The sequence below is a fragment of the Tamandua tetradactyla genome, chromosome 4, assembly GCF_023851605.1.
Source record: "Tamandua tetradactyla isolate mTamTet1 chromosome 4, mTamTet1.pri, whole genome shotgun sequence".
Taxonomy (NCBI): domain Eukaryota; kingdom Metazoa; phylum Chordata; class Mammalia; order Pilosa; family Myrmecophagidae; genus Tamandua; species Tamandua tetradactyla.
In genome coordinates, this window is record NC_135330.1 from 167,940,247 (window position 1) to 167,958,786 (window position 18,540).

The 18,540-nt window shown below is 37.2% G+C and overlaps 1 protein-coding gene and 1 long non-coding RNA gene across 5 annotated transcripts in view; one reads left to right on the forward strand and one right to left on the reverse strand.

The window, feature by feature from the left end:
* The window catches only part of DOCK9 (dedicator of cytokinesis 9), a 341,474-nt gene that overhangs the window by 242,031 nt on the left and 80,903 nt on the right, over nt 1-18,540 (reverse strand). The window lies entirely within an intron of this gene.
* Nucleotides 12,098-18,540, forward strand: part of LOC143681499 (uncharacterized) — a 49,786-nt gene continuing 43,343 nt past the window's right edge. The window contains exons 1-2 of one of the 2 annotated variants that reach the window (XR_013174679.1): nt 12,098-12,138; nt 15,507-15,626. This is a non-coding gene — a long non-coding RNA (uncharacterized LOC143681499). Of the gene's footprint in view, nt 12,303-15,506; nt 15,627-18,540 lie in introns of both variants that reach the window. The other variant, XR_013174680.1, reaches the window with a different exon arrangement.

Sequence of the window (18,540 nt, forward strand, 5' to 3'; positions counted from 1 at the left end):
GTGTCTAAGAATTTGTCCATTTCATCTAGGTAATCTAATTTGTTGGCACACAATTGTTTATAGTATTTCCTTATAAACCTTTATTTCTTAAGGTCAATGGCAGTGTTCCTTCTTTCATTATTAATTCTGATTATTTGCATTAATTGCAACTAGAGGTTTAAAGCATACAAATCAATGATGAAGATGTTAAAGGAAAGACTGGTAAGATCGAAGGGTGAAATGACATTCAAGGCCCACAGAGTCAGAAGTTGGAGAATGGTACCAAAACTGAGAAAAGTTCTCCTGGATACAGCACCAAAATTTAGAGAAAACTGCACAAACTTTTTATTTCTTTTTCTAGTTACCCTGATACCCAAACTAGAGTAAAACATCACTAGAAAAGAAAGCAACAAGCCAATATCTCTAATAAATATAAACACAAAGACTGCACAACAAAACACTAGCAAACCAAATCCAGCAACAGAGAAAAAGAATAATACACAAAGACCAGGTGAGATTTATAACAAGAATGAAAGCTAGCCCAGCCTCTCTAGAACATCAGATAGTTCCATTTCCCTACTGTCATATTAGACAGACCCTTCCAATATCAAAAATTTAGAGTTGCCATAGCCCCAACACCCCTAAAAAGAGGGATGGAAAAATCACAGGTGATGGTGGAGTTATACAGAGACGATAGGATTTGTATTTCAAATGAATATGAATGCTGAATCATTAAATTGATATCTCTTTTAGTCTCCAGTATTTTAGAGCAGCTAGAAGTAAAAACCTAAAATTGTGAAATTGCAACCCACGTCAAACTGTGAAATATGTTCTACAACTAATTGTGGTGCTGTGCTTTGAAATTTATAGCTTTTTTGTATATATGTTATTTTTCACAAAAAAAGAAGGAAAAAAGTTGACTGTGATGATAAAAAAATATTTAAGCCCTCTAACCTCCTATATTCTGGAGGAGCTAGAAGGAAAAACATGAGTGGATCATATGGTAGCCCATGACAAACTTTGGGATCTATCCTGTAAGTACTTGTTGAAGAGTGCTTTGAAAACTATCGCTTTTTTATTTCTTTGCTCTGTATGTTTATTGGTTTTCTTTCTCTTGGGAACAATGAAATTATCTAAAATTGAGAATATTGATAGACTGTGTATAGTATGTTATACTATACAATAAAAAAATTAAATATATATACATGTATCAGTAGAAATGTGAAATAAGGTTTGTCTTCAAAGTCAGCCACTCCTCTGACATCTTTTGTCATTCTTTTAACACTTCACTTCCTGGTCCATCCTCAGCACCTATTGGTCAGCACCTACATATCTGTCCCCAGACTATTTTCAAGGTATTTTCCATGCTCGCCCCCCGCCACTTCTTCACTTTTCTTGTCACTGTGCATTGCTGGTTCGCAGCTATATTCAGGACAAGGCCTTAAAGGTTCTGTCTGGGTAAGAAGGGACAGTCCAGATTGCTCCCTGATTTTTGCATATCTTTGTCATGCAAAAGAAAGTGCTTCACTGTGGGGATAGTGAGAGAACTAATTAGAAGCATGCTGCTTTCCAACTCATGGTTTGGGAGTGGATCACTTGGCCTAAGTTTAGTATGGGTCCAGCCCTACCCTCCACTGACACAACAAATCCCTGCTAAGTCCCCAGAATCCTCTTTGTAAAAGCCCTGAGGATTTTCTCAGACTGAGGTAAAATCAGTTAGGCTTTTCTAAGACGTGCAGCAATCCCCAGAAATACCCCTGGGATGGTGGCAAAAGTGACAGTACGGTGGCCAACCTGACACTCTTTTTAGCTTTTCCTTTGCTCTCGGTTGGAACTCTGTGAATCACTCTCAGACAGAGAAAACATACCTCATACAACAGCTAGTGTGGGACCTGGGCAGATGGTGGTGCCAGAGGGCAAGGGCATATCATCAAAGAAAAACCAACAGGGTGCAACAAGGTCTGGGACCCCCACACACCTCCACACAGGGCTCCTCAGAGTAAATGAAATGCAAATTCTCTGAAAGTAGGAACCATGTGAGTTTTAATTGCGCCCACATTCTGGCTAACAACTAAGGGCAGATCATTATGTGGAGGCAGGCAGACAAATGGAACATGCCTGTCACTAATTATGTTTTGGGCGCCTGAAGGCCCTTTTTAACCTCAACAGCACTCCTGGCTTAAGTTCCATCTGAATCACGAAAAGCAGAGGCCCAGCTCAGGATGCCAAAATATTTTGAGTCTCCAACCCACGAGAGTGGGTGAAATCCACAGAGGAGGAAAATTTCTGTGGTAACTTTAAGTCCAGCTCCTCCTTCTTCTAGGTCAATCTGCTCTTCCCAAAGCCCACTCCCCTCCCAACTCTTTCCATCTCCCACCCCAATACAGTAAGAAAGCACTCTCAAAAGGGACACAGTTATTAATAATCCAACTGGTTAAATTGAGGCACACAAACTCCTCTAGATTATTCACATTATTCCCCCTTACTTTCCAGGTGGTAATAGAGAAAGCAAAGGTACCGTCTGCCTTTATGGCAGACGATTCCAAAGCCATCCGTTATCCTCTATGGACCTGAGCAATGAGGTTTATCTTCCTAAAGATGTTTCAGTTTGGGCTATTATCAAATTAGTTTGCAATCCCAAACACATAATGAGTGAGTGGCAGAGGAAGACAGTCACTGTATCCCTGAGGGGAGAAAGAGAGGGTAAAGGGAAAGCAAGCTTAGAATCACAGTTTTGCTCCATAAATCACCTAACCACAAATGACAGGATGAATCAGAAGTCAAAGATATCCATCAACACCCTCTTTTACATTTATGATAAAAAGACCCAACCCAAACTCGAATATACACTGACACCAGAGATCCATACATTGCATATTTTGGAAATAAATGACCTAAGCGTTGTCTAAAATCTATTGTGACTATTCTCTTAGTTCCTTCACCAGCCTTTCCAAATAACTAATCTTGCTGTTCAAAAGACATGCTCAGAGGGGGGTGGGTGTGGCTCAGAACATGCGCCACAGGAACAGTTTACAAAGACACACACACACAGAGTCACACTTCAAGGAGGCCAAGGAGAGAACACCAAAACAACACTTTTTAAAATAAGGAATATAAAAATAGTTTAAATTTTTTTAAAAAATTCATTTCCCAACAGGAGGATTTCTTAAACAACAATTTATCTTGCTTGTTTCAAGATCATCTGGCATTCTCCTGAACTCTCTAATTGCTGCTTTGAGCCAAGTCCTACATGTCTGGGGTTGCAGAATATACAACATAAACAGCCCTAAACTTATTCTCATTGTTTTTTTTTTTCCCCCTCTTTTTTGGGGGGTGGAAGGTGGAGGGGAAGAGAGTGATTAAAAATTATAAAATTGAAAAAAGTTTTAAAATTCTGATGCAGCTAGAGGTTGTTTTTAAATTAAGACCATGACTGCTTGCTTTGCCTTTGGATTGTATCCAGCTTTTCTCAGATAAACATGCATCTGCACAAACTATCAGAATTTCCACTTGTTTTAAAACACTAGCCACAAGAGAATATGATTTGGACAGCAGCCTGCATCCTCTGTAACACAACAGTCCAGTCTAAAGGTGGTTGAATTCTAAGGGCAAAAAGTGAAAACAGAAATTCAGTGACAACTCTCATATTAAAGTTCCAAAGAACCATCAACTCACTCTCATTTATAATATGGCAAACAAAAATTGGTGAAATCCTACTTGAGTGAGCAGAAAAGAGAAACCAAAGACAAGACAATGTCCACGTTTCTAGAACAGCTAAAATGTTCACTGCTCTGCCAGGCTTTCATATTCCATTCCTCCCAAGGCCTCAAATCAGAAGAAAAGGAGGATATCTGACTTAGACTTCTAGATGACAGCATATGTGGAAGCGGCTCCTACCTACCAACATTAGGTTATAAACATGCACCAATTCTTAGAATAGCCCGTTCCCGGATTTTCTCCTGACCGGTTACATCCTTCCTAAAAGACAGCCACCAGTTCTGAACATAGACCCCAAAACGCCAGCAAATCATGGATTTGCATGAGAAAGAAGAATCTTAGTTCCTGTCTAAGGTCCCAGAATTTCAGGGCCAGCAATGCCATCTGCAGATATTTTCAATTCATAAGAGTAGGAACTGACCTTTCAAATGCTAGGTTCTAGAATCCTAAATTCACCTTTCTAGGAGCTTGGTAGGGGAGCTGGGGGGGAGGAGCAGGTGGCAAGATACATTAAGTGAGGAAGGCCACCCACGAAAAACTCATGCTATAACCAATTAAACTTTAGAAATTCACTCTAGATAACATATACAGAGAACAATCACCTAGTGTAAAAGGAAGGAGAAAAATGAGGCAAAAGCATTTTCTTCCAGTAAGAAAAACAAAATCCCAAATTCAGACAAACTCCATTCATTCTACAGTTTGGAAAAGAAGGATAAAGCTGCTCCAAAACCTTTCCTGGCACCTCCAGTGCCACCCTTAAACTCCTCTTTAAAGTACAAATATCTTTTGGCAGATTTGTCTTTTAGCTATTTATTCCAGGGTGTGAATTTTTTAATCAGATAAGAGCCTAACACCTAGCTGAGATCATTCACACACAGGAACTATTAGTTCTGACAATGAAAGAGAAGTGGGGATGGAATTCTGAAGCATCAGTGATGAATCATTATCCAAAGGATGAGGCATTATAGAATGGAGGTTCCAAAAGCCAAGGCAATACAGGAGGCCAGCAGGAGATCAAGGAGGAGAGAGTACAAAGGAGGATGGATTTTGCTAAACATAGCCTTATCCCTGGCAGTATGGGCAGTTACCTCCCAGCAAGGAAAGGTTTTTCACTCTGAGTTACCTAAGACACAGACAAAACAATGATTCTAGGATTCTCTTCTTCACTCCCATGTTACCACTAAAGAACTCAATTTGTATGTATTATTGGAATAATTATCTAAATATACTGCTTGACATTTACTTACTAGTATGAAACTACTTATAATCTGTATTCAGAAACCACTAAGTTTGAATAAAAAGATTTTAAGTGAGAAGCTTAAGTAAACAGCTTTATGCAAACAGCTCCCTAAAATTCTTTCATAACAAGCAAAGCTGGAAGTGCTTTGGTCCCATATATACATGATCACCACTACTTCCTGTTGATAATATAATATAAATGGAGACAGTATATTTTCATCCTCCTTCAGGCATAGGTGGCAATAATAGTAGTAGAAGACTATTTATCGCACACAAGCTCTTTGTGGGGTTTTTTTGTTTGTTTGTTTCCCTTCAGTGTCAGGAAGACAACCGAAGCAGGGCACCTTTACAGCAGCAGCATCAGAAACACAGCATGGGCCTTCCTTGACATCATCATTTCCATCCCAACACCACTACCACCACCACCACCACCCTGTTCCTCCAGCACTGTTTCCCAGCAATGTTCTGCACCATGGAGGTGCAAAAAGGAGAAATTTAAATAATCTTCCTTCTTCCTTTCTCCCTCACCAGTTCTGCTGATTCTCTCATTTAACTACCTCTGAACTCCAGATACTTCTTTCCAACTCACTACCATCTACCTTAATTCGGGCCACCCTCACCTATCATCTTTCTACAACCACTTCCTCACCAATGCTCCTATCTTCAAATTTCCCTTTTTCCAACCCATTATCCACTGTTCAGTCTGAGTAGTCTTTCTAAAACACAAATCCTTCCTTGTTTAAAAACTTCAGTAAATGGCCCTTCTCTGACATTGGAACAAAGTTCAAATAAGACCTACCATGATACGGTCTTTGCTTACCTCTCTATTCTTACTGGCCATACCCCTACCATTTTCCTCCGGCCAGTAAGTTTCCTCCAAACTTGTGAATTGGGAGCAGCACCAAGGAGGTCTCAGATCTCCCTCTCTAGGCCTTCATTCCCTCTGGTGAAATGCTTCTCTCCTACCCCCTCATCTGGTTAAATTCTTCTCCTTTACCTTCCCTGACTTTTCCCAAAGCTGAGCTAGCTGTTTCTTAGGTTCTCTCATGATACCTATAATTATCTGTATCACACTTGGGAACTCTAGTGGCCTTCTGAGAGCAGGACTGTGACATTCACTATTATACCACCCTGTAATTATCCAATATCCAACACATATTTGAGAAATAAAGAAAAGATGAGAGGGAAAAAAAACAGTTTCAGGACTTTCTTCTGATTGTTCTTCATTAATAAAGTATAGAGAAATAAGAATAATTTATAAGACGAATTCTTTAATGATTCTGTTACCTATTTCATAAGCTCAGAGTACTTATAGGGAATACCAAACAATATATGAACAAGCAAGCACTGCCTTAGATGATGCACAAGTGAAAACTATTTGGCATATAAGCCTGCCATCAAACCCACATCCTAGAATTCTATAAAACAAGCTCTTATCACAGAGATTCTGCAAAGGCAGAATCAATGCAAGAAGAGAAGATACAAAACCTATTTCACCACCTAACTCCATGTCATGTCTCATCTTAGATTGGCAAGTCATGTCTACTTTACTTTTTTTAGAATATGTGATTTTCCTTGGCAGGGAAACACATGTTTTTTGAAATGCATCTCAGAAGAAGGCCTTTGATTGTTCATTGACATTGGATAAAAAAATAAGTAAAGTATCCTTTATTCAATATTCTAGTACTGCATTGACAAAAAATACACACATACACAAACACACAGTCAACACATTCATACACATCTACACATATATATATAAACATTTGCACATACATATAAAATCTAGAGTAAAGAGGGAAATTAATTATCTTTAGACTTCTATAATGTATGAGAGAAAAACTAAAATTTACTGTTACCCTATAAAGATACAGATAAAATTCCTGCAAACATGAATATAATTTTTTTAGAAAACTCCAGCAGCACCTCTGCTTAAGTTTTGCTAGAACTCCTTTTGTTAGCAGAGACCGGATATATAAAAAAATGTAGATTCAAATCAAGGTTACTTGAGGATGCAGCTGCCACACAGGAATTTTCTTTCATCAAAATGCACCAGGGAATTCATATAAAGACAAGCTTAATCTACTTTACGAAGGCTATTTCCTTAGGAAACAAATTTACAAAGATACTTAATTCCACACTTAAACCTTAACCCTTAGGTCCTAAATCTTAACCAATATGCTTTATAGGAATACTTTATTTAGTGGCTTATAAAGTTATTATTTATACTGCATATTCTGATTTAAAAATATAGAATTTATATCTGCCCAAATTTCTGTTTCCCTTTTTACTGAAATGCAATTAAGCTAACAGCTGGATAAGGGATGAGAGGAACAGTACAGAAAGGGCTAAAACAAAGCAAAAGAACATAAAATAGAATGCAGTCGGCATCTCAAATCAATATGTGAGGAGTGAATTACTCGACAAATGGAATTGGGAATATTTAGTATTGGGACCGGGAAGGGAATCAAGTTAGGGCCTCAGCTAAACTATATATACAAATAATTATAGATCAACTAAAGGAGGGGTCAACAAACTTTTTTCTGTAAAGCCCAGCTAGTAAATATTTTACGCTTTGTGGCCATAGGTCTTTGTCAGAACTACTCAACTCTGCAATAATGAAAGAAGCCACAGACGAATACATAAACAAATGAGTGAGGCTATGTTCCAATAAAACTTTATTTACAAAACACAGTTGGAAGGTCAGGTGTGGACCACAGGCAGGAGTTTGTTGAACCAGGCACCAAACAGCCAAAAAGAAAAAAAAGTAAATAAGCAAACAAACAAATAAAGTCCCCAAAGAAAATACTGGTGAATATCTGATCTCGGATCTGGCAAAAAATTTCTAAGCATAAAAGCAATAGGAGATATCACAGAGAAAAGATGGTTATGCTTGTCACATACATTTAAACTTCTGTAGGTAAAACAAGCTTCATAAAGAAAATTAAACAAAATTAAAAGCCAAATGACAAAATGGGGAAACATCTACAACATATATGACAAAGGATTTGGAGTTAGTGAGGGTATATAAAGCATACACTAATACTCACTGCTATTGGGAATGTAAACTTGGATAAATCATCAAGCAATGAAGCAATATATATTAAAGGGTCTTTAACAATTCATTCTTGCCTCAAGTTTAAATTTTTTATTCTAATTTATAAAAATAATTACAGATCCACAGAAAGACTTTTAATGGGGATGTCCTCTGTAACTTTAATTTACAACAACAGAAAAGCACTTTAAATAAATTCTGATACATCCATACAATGAAACATTACACGCGATATTAAAATCATGTTTTAGTAGAATATTACTGGCATAGGAAAAAATCTCATATAAAATGGTAAGTGGAAAAGGCATACGAAATTGTTTATAGGATATTACCTCATTTTTTATATTTGTTTAAGCAGAGAAAAATATTAGAAAAAAATACACTACACATTAAGCAGTAATTATTTCTGCGCTGGAAGGTTACGGGTAATTTCTTTTTCCTCTTTATTCTTCTCCGATGTCTCTAAATATTCTATATAAAAAGACAATTTTACATATAAAAATCAAAAAAGCAGGCAGGCCATGGTGACTCAGCAGCAAGAATGCTTGCCTGCCATGCCAAAGGACCCGGGTTCGATTCCCGGTGCCTGCCCATGTAAAAAAAACAAAAAAAAAAAAGCCATTGCTTCTCACTAAGGCTATGGGAGAGACACAAATCAACTACTCTGAAAATTTTAAAAATAAATCTTTAGCAAAACAATAGAAGCTTTAATTATGTTTCATATTTCTGCTGCTTTCTTTTTAATGTCTACGAACTAGTTATACCAACTCTAAAAGGGTGAAGACCTCCCAGAACAAACACATTCCAATCCCTACAATGGAACATTTCAGAATTCTCCTGGGATACTAAAGAATGCTAGCAGTCATGCTTTCAGGAGTTGAGGCAAAATTAGTAATAATTTAAACCACAGTATGACTGTCGTTTGCCTGAGTATTCAGCAACCAAAATGGGTGTCATTCTTTTGATCGCATACCCTGTCAACAGCTTAATAAAGAGCAATAACGAAGGCAAACTATTTAAGTCAAAAGGAAGGAAAATAAACTCTCTTGACTTCAATTTTTAAAAATCTCAAAATAATCTTTCTAGAGGGCAATCTAGTTATATGTATCAAAATCCTTTAAAAAAGTAATTACAGTTTGACCCAGCTATTCCTGTTCTAGAAATTTGTGCTAAAAAATAATTTAACAAGTATTTAAACTTGAAAGAATGTTTATCACAACATTTATAATCAGGAAAAAAAATGGAATTGCAGATATAGGTTAAAATTTATATATATATAGGCTAAATAAATGTCACTGTATAGAGGTGTTATATAGAGAGACATTAAAAAAATCTCTATACAGTGACATCTATTTAACCTATACCTATTAGCCATTAAGAATGAGATATAGATGTACATTTATTAACATGGAAAGATGTTTGTGATATATTGCAGAGTCTTTTTAAATCAAGTTGCGAGACATTCAACAAGATTCTTGTTATATATATTTATGAACAGTGTTATAAATGGATGAAACTCCAGAAGCTTTTTCCTCAAAATATTACTTGAGTAGGTTATCTCTGTGTGGCCACAAGCATGCTTTTTCTACAATAAATGTTTATTATATGATTATTGTTTAATAAATGCTAAAATAAATTAATGCCAGTGATAAACTAGATAGTAAATTTTAGTAAAGCATCAGAGAAAATCCAGTACACTTGCTAACATGTTGGCTGCATTCACAAAAAGCAGCATCAATAGAGCTGTGCATTTCAGTTATGACACAGGAAATGGATCTAGGAATCAGAGCAGACTGTTCCTTGAAAACATCAGCCCAATTTACTGTTGTGATCAAAACAGACAACAACATTCACAGTATCATCAGGAAGGATATTAGAAATAAAATAGAAAACACAGTCTACCCACAAAGCTATAGCCCAATTATTTCAACTTGGAACTAAGGGACTGCCAGGCCCCGGTGCTTTGCAACAGCAGAGAACCAAGCAGGTTCCTGCTTTCCTCCTGACATCTCCAGACACATAAAACAGAACAAGAAAAAGTCATGAGAGAACAACTAAAATAATCAACATTCAGCTTTCACTTTCCCTCAAGTTGACAGGTATTATACCTTTTATCACTTAACACTTACAATTTATTATGTCACTTATTCACCTCCACTGCATCCCATCCACCCCCACCCCAAAGAGACATGAACAAGCACAACTGGGGCTCTCATGAGCGAGAGACCAACCACATCACCTTCAATTTTGTTTTTATGCAGTGCACATATTAAGTAAGTGATTGTTAAATAAATATGCAATAAATAAAAGGACTTTCCTACATCATGGGTGTTTTTAAATTAGGAAGGACTGTTCAGCCTAGGAAGACTAAACTGATCTGATAAAATTCTATACAGTAATAAATGCTGAGAATGTGTTGAAGACATTTAGCAAATACTGTAATAGAACCATGAAAAACTTCAAAGCTTTAAGAAGGTAAACAAACAAAACAATGAAATATTAACTTACATGGATAAAATGATACAAGACGTCACACACATACTACACATTAAAAAAAAAGCTATAAACAGTTTCCAAATATTCTGCATAAAATCTCTAAGTCATGGGCAGGTCATGGCAGCTCAGCAGGCAGAGTTCTCGCCTGTCATGCCAGAGACCAGGGTTCGTTTCCTGGTGTCTGCCCATGTTAAAAAAAAAAAAAAAAAAAACTCTAAGTCGGTTATATTAAATGGAATATAGGGCATTTCTAGAGATTCATAAATATTTTGAAGTCAACCTCATACTTCAAAACTTCCATAAAAGAAGGCAGATATTTCTTAGAGAAAACACTAGCCATATAAAGAATTCTATAAATTGGGCTTCAAGTAAAATTTAAAACTTCTGGTCATCAAAGATATCATTAAGAAAATAAACACACAAGCCAACAAACTGGGAGAAAATATTCCTAACACATAATCTCACAAAAGACTTGTAAATATGAAAAATATGAAAAGATGCTCAACATCATTAGCTGTCAGTAAAATGCAAATTAAAACCACCCACCATAAGATATTACTACATACCCACTTGAATAGCTAGAGGTAAAAAGATGGATCAGGGCAGGCCATGGTGGCTCAGCAGGCAGAATTCTTGCCTGCCATGCCGGAGACCTGGGTTCGATTCCCAGTGCCTGCCCATGGGAAAAAAAAAAGCGGATCATACTGTTTTCAAGATTGGTGGGCAACAGAAATTCTCCTACATTGCTGAGTGGGAACATAAAATTATACAACCACTTCTGATAACTATTGGCAATTTTTTAAGAAGACTTAAACACACATTTCCCATATGACCCAGCAATTTCACTCCCAGGTATTTAACCAAGAGAAATGAAAGCATATGTCCACCAAAAGCCTTTTATAAAAATTTTCATATCAGCACTATTTATAATAACAAAAACACCACCAGTTGATGAGACCTATTGACATCTGTGCCTCAAGAAGGGCATACATCACTTCCATGGTATGTTGGCCAAAATGGCATAATCTAAATTTAAGCATGAGGAAACATCACACAAACATAAACTGAGACTAAAAACTGAGACTTTCTAAAAAATAACTGGTTAGTTCTCTTCACGAAAGATGAAAAATACTGAGAAACTGTCCCAATATTGGAGAAGAATAAAGACATGTGACAAATGCAATATGGGATACTTTGTTGGAATTCTGGATCAGAAAAGGCATTAGTAGGTCAATCAACAAAAACTAAGTAACATCTGTTAATTTCATAGTTTTGAGAGTATGGTTATATACTACATTAACTTTGGGGGTAGCTGGATAAAAGAGAGACAGAATTGTCAGTACTATTTTGGCAACTTTTTTGCAAGCCTGAAATTATTTCAAGACAAATAGTTGAAAATACTGAAAGGACCCCATGTGTCCATCAAGAGGAGAATAGGTTGAGCGTGGTATACTCATAAAATACTACTCAGCAATAAACATGAACAAACACATACAATAACATGGATTAATCTCAAGACATTACGCTGAGCAAAAGAAGACAAGCAAACGATTCCATCTACATTAAATTCTAGAATAGAAAAAACAATCTATGGTGATACAGTGGTTGTTTCTAGGAGATACAGGGAAGGGTTTACTGGGAAGAGGCATGAGGTGACTTTCTTGTGATAGAAATATTTTGTATCTGGGTAGGGGTATGGGTTATTGACTAGACTGTATACTTAAAATCTATACCAAGCTCCTACTGACCACAGAAAGCACATCACCCCTCAGGGAAGAGTCTGATAGTCAGTAGCTATAGAATGAAATGGGCTCAGGTAAGACAGATGGCAAATAGGGAGACAATGTCCCTCCCTGCTCTCTTTTCATGATCTAAATCAGGTTTAATTCCAGAATCAAGGAGAAAGATGAGATGAGGCCTTAAGGGCTTCTCTCTTTTCCCAGAGGTTGTTGTTGCAGTCACCAAAAGCTGATGACACACTATTGGAGTCAGAGGGATATGCCTTTGAATTTACTCTTTCGCATCCATTCCTCTAAGAACCCTGAATTGGCTAAGGGTGGAGAAAACTGCTAACCTTACACAGAGTGTGGTCTGGTGGCTTTAGGGGAGTGAAGGAATATTGTTATATTATGGCTGTAAAACTGGGCAGTGTACTAGTCTAAGCTGCTGGAATGCGATATACCAGATATAGAATGGCTTTTATAAAGGGGAGTTTATTAAGTTGCAAGTTTACAGTTCCAAGGCCATGAAAATGTCCAAATGAAGGCACCAGCAAAAGGTACCTTCACTAAAGAAAGGGGAGTTTCTCTATCAGCTGGGAGAGCACATGGACATCTGCTAACTTTCTCTTCTGGCTACTTGTTTCATGAACTCCCCCAGGGGTGTTTTCCTTCTCCAAGGGTTTCTGGCCGTGTGGACTCTGCTGGTTCTGGTTACACTGTCGGTTCTTGTGGCTCTAAAGATTTTTCCAAAACGTTCTGTCTTAAAGGGCTCCAGTAAGCAACCCCACCTTGAATGGGTGGAGACACATCTCCATGGAAACCATCTAATCAAAAGTTACCACCCACAATTGGGAGGGTCATACCTTCATGGAAACCATCAAAAAGGTCCTACCCAGCAATAATGAATGAGGATTAAAGGACGTGGCTTTTCTGGGAGTACATAATAGCTTCAAACCAGTAAGGCAGTGATGAGGAAAATGCTGGGATGCCTTAATTAGTCTTCTCAAAGGAAAAATTCAGCAGTCCAGCCCTCCTTGGGATTGGCCAAGTGTATCCCAGTGATTCATGGAAGGAAGTTAGAAAATGGGAGTAAAAGAAAGATTTGGGGTTTAAGGGACTTTCAAAGCCAAGTTGGTGCTTGTTTTGTTGCCATGGAAAACTGGGGCTGGTAGAACTTAGGCCAAAAGCATAGAAGCAAAGATGGAACCCAGAATGTTCCATATATCTACAACTCAGCCTGTAAGGAAAAGAGAGAAGCTATCTATACTTTGAAGACTACATTACTCAAAGAAAAAAAATCATACCTCGGACTAATTTAGATTGCTTCCAAATTGTGAAAATGTCCATGATTTCCCTTATCAAGACCAGCCGTACCTGCTACCACCCATGGTCAAGATTGCTAGCCAGCACATGATGCTGTATAAATTTGATTGTAAACAAGATCAGCCTTTCTTAAGTGATTGCATCCTCTTTTTGATTCCTTAATTTGGATATATTCATGTTCTTAGAACTGTAAACTTGTAACTTAATAAATCTCCTTTATAAAAGCCAAAAAAAAAAAACTATCATTCATGTTCAACTTGCAGTAATCTATATAATAAACTATGCACTTTGGGAAAAAAATCTGCACGAAGTCATAATACAGATAAATTATATATTTTTAATGGAGTAGAGTTGATCAGCTACTATGGAAATTCTAAAATATACAATTACTTTTTTTTTAAGTGTTAGATAGTGCATAAGGTATATCTTTCAGTAAACAAAAACTAAATGTTCTCCCTTGAGAACCGGAAAAAAACTTTCATAAAAGCGCTTACTGTCTGCATTAGTTAGGGTTCTCTAGAGAAACAGAATCAACAGGGAACACTTGCAAATATAAAATTTATGAAAGTGTCTCACGTGACCGTAGGAACGCAGAGTCCAAAATCCACAGGGCAGGCTGCGAAGCCGATGACTCCGATGGATGGCCTGGATGAACTCCACAGGAGAGGCTCACCAGCCAAAGCAGGAATGGAACCTGTCTCCTCTGAGTCCTCCTTAAAAGGCTTCCCATGATTGCATTTAGCATCACTAATTGCAGAAGACACTCCCCTTTGGCTGATTACAAATGGAATCAGCTGTGGATGTAGCTGATGTGATCATGACCTAATCCTATGAAATGTCCTCATTGCAACAGACAGGCCAGCGCTTGCCCAATCAGATGAACAGGTACCACAACTTGGCCAAGTTGACACCTGTCCCTAACCATGACACTGTCACTGTTTAAAAAACAATATTGGGCTACATTTATTGTAGTTGGGGCCAATAGAATATTTGCAAAGTTTCATTCCTGATTACACTTCTAAGGAAAATGACCACAGAGAGATTTTCTCTTTCCAAAGGTAAAATAACTATTTTCTCATTTGAAGTCCTAATTGAACCACTCACTTTCTTTCATTTGCTTCCTCCACAACTCCAAATCCCAGTACTTGGAGAATCACTACATATAATGCTAATTATTATTAGAATTGAAGCCAACTGGGCAACACTTCTCTATTTATCAATCATATCTTGCTCTACAGTTTTCAAACCTGCAAAAACACTAGAGACAGTATTTAGGGGTCTGCCACCAAAGGATTCCTGGGTTTACAGATCCAAGAATGTAATGGGTCAAACTAAGGATTTCCTTTCTCATGTACCTGATTAAATAGAGCCCCTTGAGAACTTGGTGAATCATCTATTCAGGGTCCCATGGAATGAACTAAAGACACAGAGACAAGACAGATCCTAGCTGTTAAAGTTATGGTAACTGAGCAACTTATTCCACTTCAGTTATAATGAAGCAAAACCAGAACATATGGGGTAAGGGGTATGGTACGTATAGTTTTTTTTTCTCTATTATCATTTTATTTCTTTTTCTGTTGTCTTTTTATTTCTTTTTCTAAATCGATGCAAATGTACTAAGAAATGATGAATATGCAACTATGTGATGATATTAAGAATTACTGATTATATATGTAGAATGGAATGATTTCTAAATGTTTTGTTTGTTAATTTTTTTTAATTAATAAAAAAAAAACGCAGAACATATCTAGAAAAATCCAACAGCTCCTCAATTTTTCCACAGAAATGTTGCGAGTAAAATATGACATTACCAGCTATGAGAAAAAATAGATCACGGTCTAGTCAATAAAGGCTTGCTCCAACACAAACCTTTACAGAAAAGGAAAAATGAAATTTATAAGGTGCTAGTTTCAGTTCAAGCTTTTCCTCCTCCTGAAAGTTCTCCAAGTTGAGTGTGCCTTCCTGTCTTCTAACAGTTCCCTATGCATTCCTGTATGTCAACCTCCCTCAGACTGCAATGCGAGCTTTCTGCATGCCCAGCACACAGCACAAATAAGCATTCAAGAAGCTCCAGGGGCACAATTGATCAGCATGAGGTACGTATAAGACAAATAAGTACTCAATTTTGCTTCTTTGAATAAGTTAAACTAATATATTTAATTAAGCATAAAATAGAAAATCCTTTTTTTAAAAAAATCTATACTCAGGAATAAACTCCATCCAGCCATACTTGCTACCTGTCCATCCTGATTGGGCCCGACTACTTCACTATGGTTGAATTATTAGCACAATTCTACTGGTCAAAATTTAAGTATGGCATATTTGAAACTCACATTTGGTCCACAATTGCAAGATAATCCCATTTCCCACTATGCACATCTACCATGGGGATGATTCACCTGATATGAATATAAAAAGCACCGTCCTGTACAAGAGTGCACAATCCCAGTTTACACAAAGCTGAAGTTTGTACTCAAAACATCTGTTTTTCACCTCAGAGTCATTCTTAATGAATATAAAAAGATGTTTTTTCATCTTTATTAGCTTATTAATTTAGACCCTACCTTGTTCCAAAAGGATTTACACTAACTTACATAAATACATACAAAAAAAGATTAAAAGTATTTTAGTAAACAAAAAAAAGTATTTTAATAAGCAAACAAGGAAAACTAAGCTGTGTTAAAGTGGTAATAGAGGAAAATAAGAAGAAGTTTAAGGGTAATATTTTTTAAATTAATGTTGTATGACCTTAAATATCTGTTAGGTTTTGGTCACAGGTTTGGAACTAATTTTTCTGACAGGCAACTGACTAGATACCTGAGATCAGTTACATGAATCATAATATACATAAAATAAAAACAAGGTAGTTCCTCAGGAAAAGTTCAATACTCCCAATACTGAGGAAAAGAAGTTTCTTCAAGGATCCTCATAAAGGAGACACTAAAAAATATAAATAATGATAATGATAATAATAGCCAACAATCAGCAATTATTTATGTGCCAGGCACTGTCCTAAGAGCTTTAGACCTAGTCAGTCATTAATTTGCCCTATGAGGTAGGTACTGCTATTATCAGCATAGAACAACAAATGACAGGATGAAAGGGAGCAGTAAAGTAAATTACCCAAAATTACATGGCTGAAGCTGGAGTTCAGACTCTGAAGACTGGCTCCAAACTGGGCAATCATAATCCCTCTACCATATGGCCTCTCATTGTTCCAAAAGTAAAATAATAGTGCCCTCAACAGCACCCTTCTATTAGACAGAGACACTGTCATAAGGATATTTCTTATAATGTCCTGCCGTGTAGGCCAAGAGAAAAACACAAAGTTCATTTCAGGAGGAGCAATTCCACAGAGGCCAAAACAAGGTAGTCCAGGCACGTGCATCTTGTCTGATGGGCAGATATTTGAGTTCTTTAGTCTCTAGAGACGGGTAGACCTGAGCCCTTCAGGCTATACTCCATGAATAATATTTTGCTCCATAGAGGTCAAAAATGTATTCAGTGACTAGAAGTGGAGGTTATTCTCTCTGGGGAACAGGTGAAATACAGCTCTTCGGTGCTCACAAGGCAGAGAGCCACAGGCAACAGTATCCACCTGAGCTGGAGGTAGGACAGACATCCACCCATCAAAGCTGAGGAACCTAACAAGGACCTACATCTACCTGAAGAAAAGATCAGCCTACCTTTGCATGGATGTGGCCCAAGGGAATGTTGGTGGGCAGGGATACCTTAAGAAAGGGTTTGGCTCTTTAGTTGCTCGGATGTGGCCTTTCTAAGAGAACTCAGCAGGTGAACTCACTGCCCTCCTCGCTACATGGTATATATCTCCCATGGGTGTAAATCTTCCCGGCAACGTGGGACCTGACTCCCAGGGATGAATCTGAACCTGGCATCATGACTTCTTGACTAAAAGGAGGAAGAGAGAAACGAGACAATATAAAGTCTCAGTGGCTGAAAGATTTCAGAGTTGAGAGGTAATCCTGGGGGTTATTCTTATACATTATATAGATAGCCCTTTTTAGTTCATGGTGTATTGGAGTAGCTAGAAGGAATGCCTGAAACTGTTGAAGTGTGTTCCTGTAGCCTTGATTCTTGAAGAAAACTATATAACTATGTAACTTTCACAATGTGACTGTGTATTTGTGAAAATCTTCTGTCTGATGCTCCTTTTATCTAGGATATGGAAAGATGAGTAAAAAAAAGAAAAAAGGATAACTAAATAATAGCAGGAGATAAATGGTAAAAAATGGTAAGATTGACATACTGTGGGTCAATGAGAGGAGGGGTAAGGGGTATGGGATGTATGAGTTCTTTCTTCTTTTTATTTCTTTTTCTGAAGTGATACAAATTTCTGAAAAATGATCATGGTGAAGAATGTACAACTGTGATGATATTGTGAGTATAATATGGTTGGACTCTATTTGTGTGGATATTTCTCAATAAAAATATATTTTTTAAATCGGGTAGATTAAAATACTAGTGGTCAATGAGAAGGAGAGGTAAGAGGTATACGAGATATGAGTTTTTTCTTTTTTCTTTCTATTTCTTTTTCTAGAATGATGCAAATGTTCTAAAAATGAACACGGTGATGAGTGCACAACTATGTGATATTTTGAGCCACTGATTACATAATTTGGACGGACTGTATGTGTGTGAAAAAAAAAAGTGTGGGTGGCTCAAACCAAAGGACAGTAAGGTTCGCGAATTTCTATACCATGGAATAGGGCCCAATATAGTTAGGCTGAAAAATATCCAAAGATAGTGTAATCAATTATCATTCATGGCCACAGAAAACTCATGGAACCTTCAGCCTTGAATCACACTACTTCTTGGTATGGCCTCAGGACAAAAGGTTTGGAAAGAATAACTCTAGGGGATTGTGTGGGTTAATATAGTGGGAGAGATTATAAAAAATGAGTCACCTATTGTTTGTGAGAAACACCCCTGCCCCCCAAAAGCCTTTGGTTTCAGAATAAGTGTTATGACCTATCAATTGGCTACTTCTCC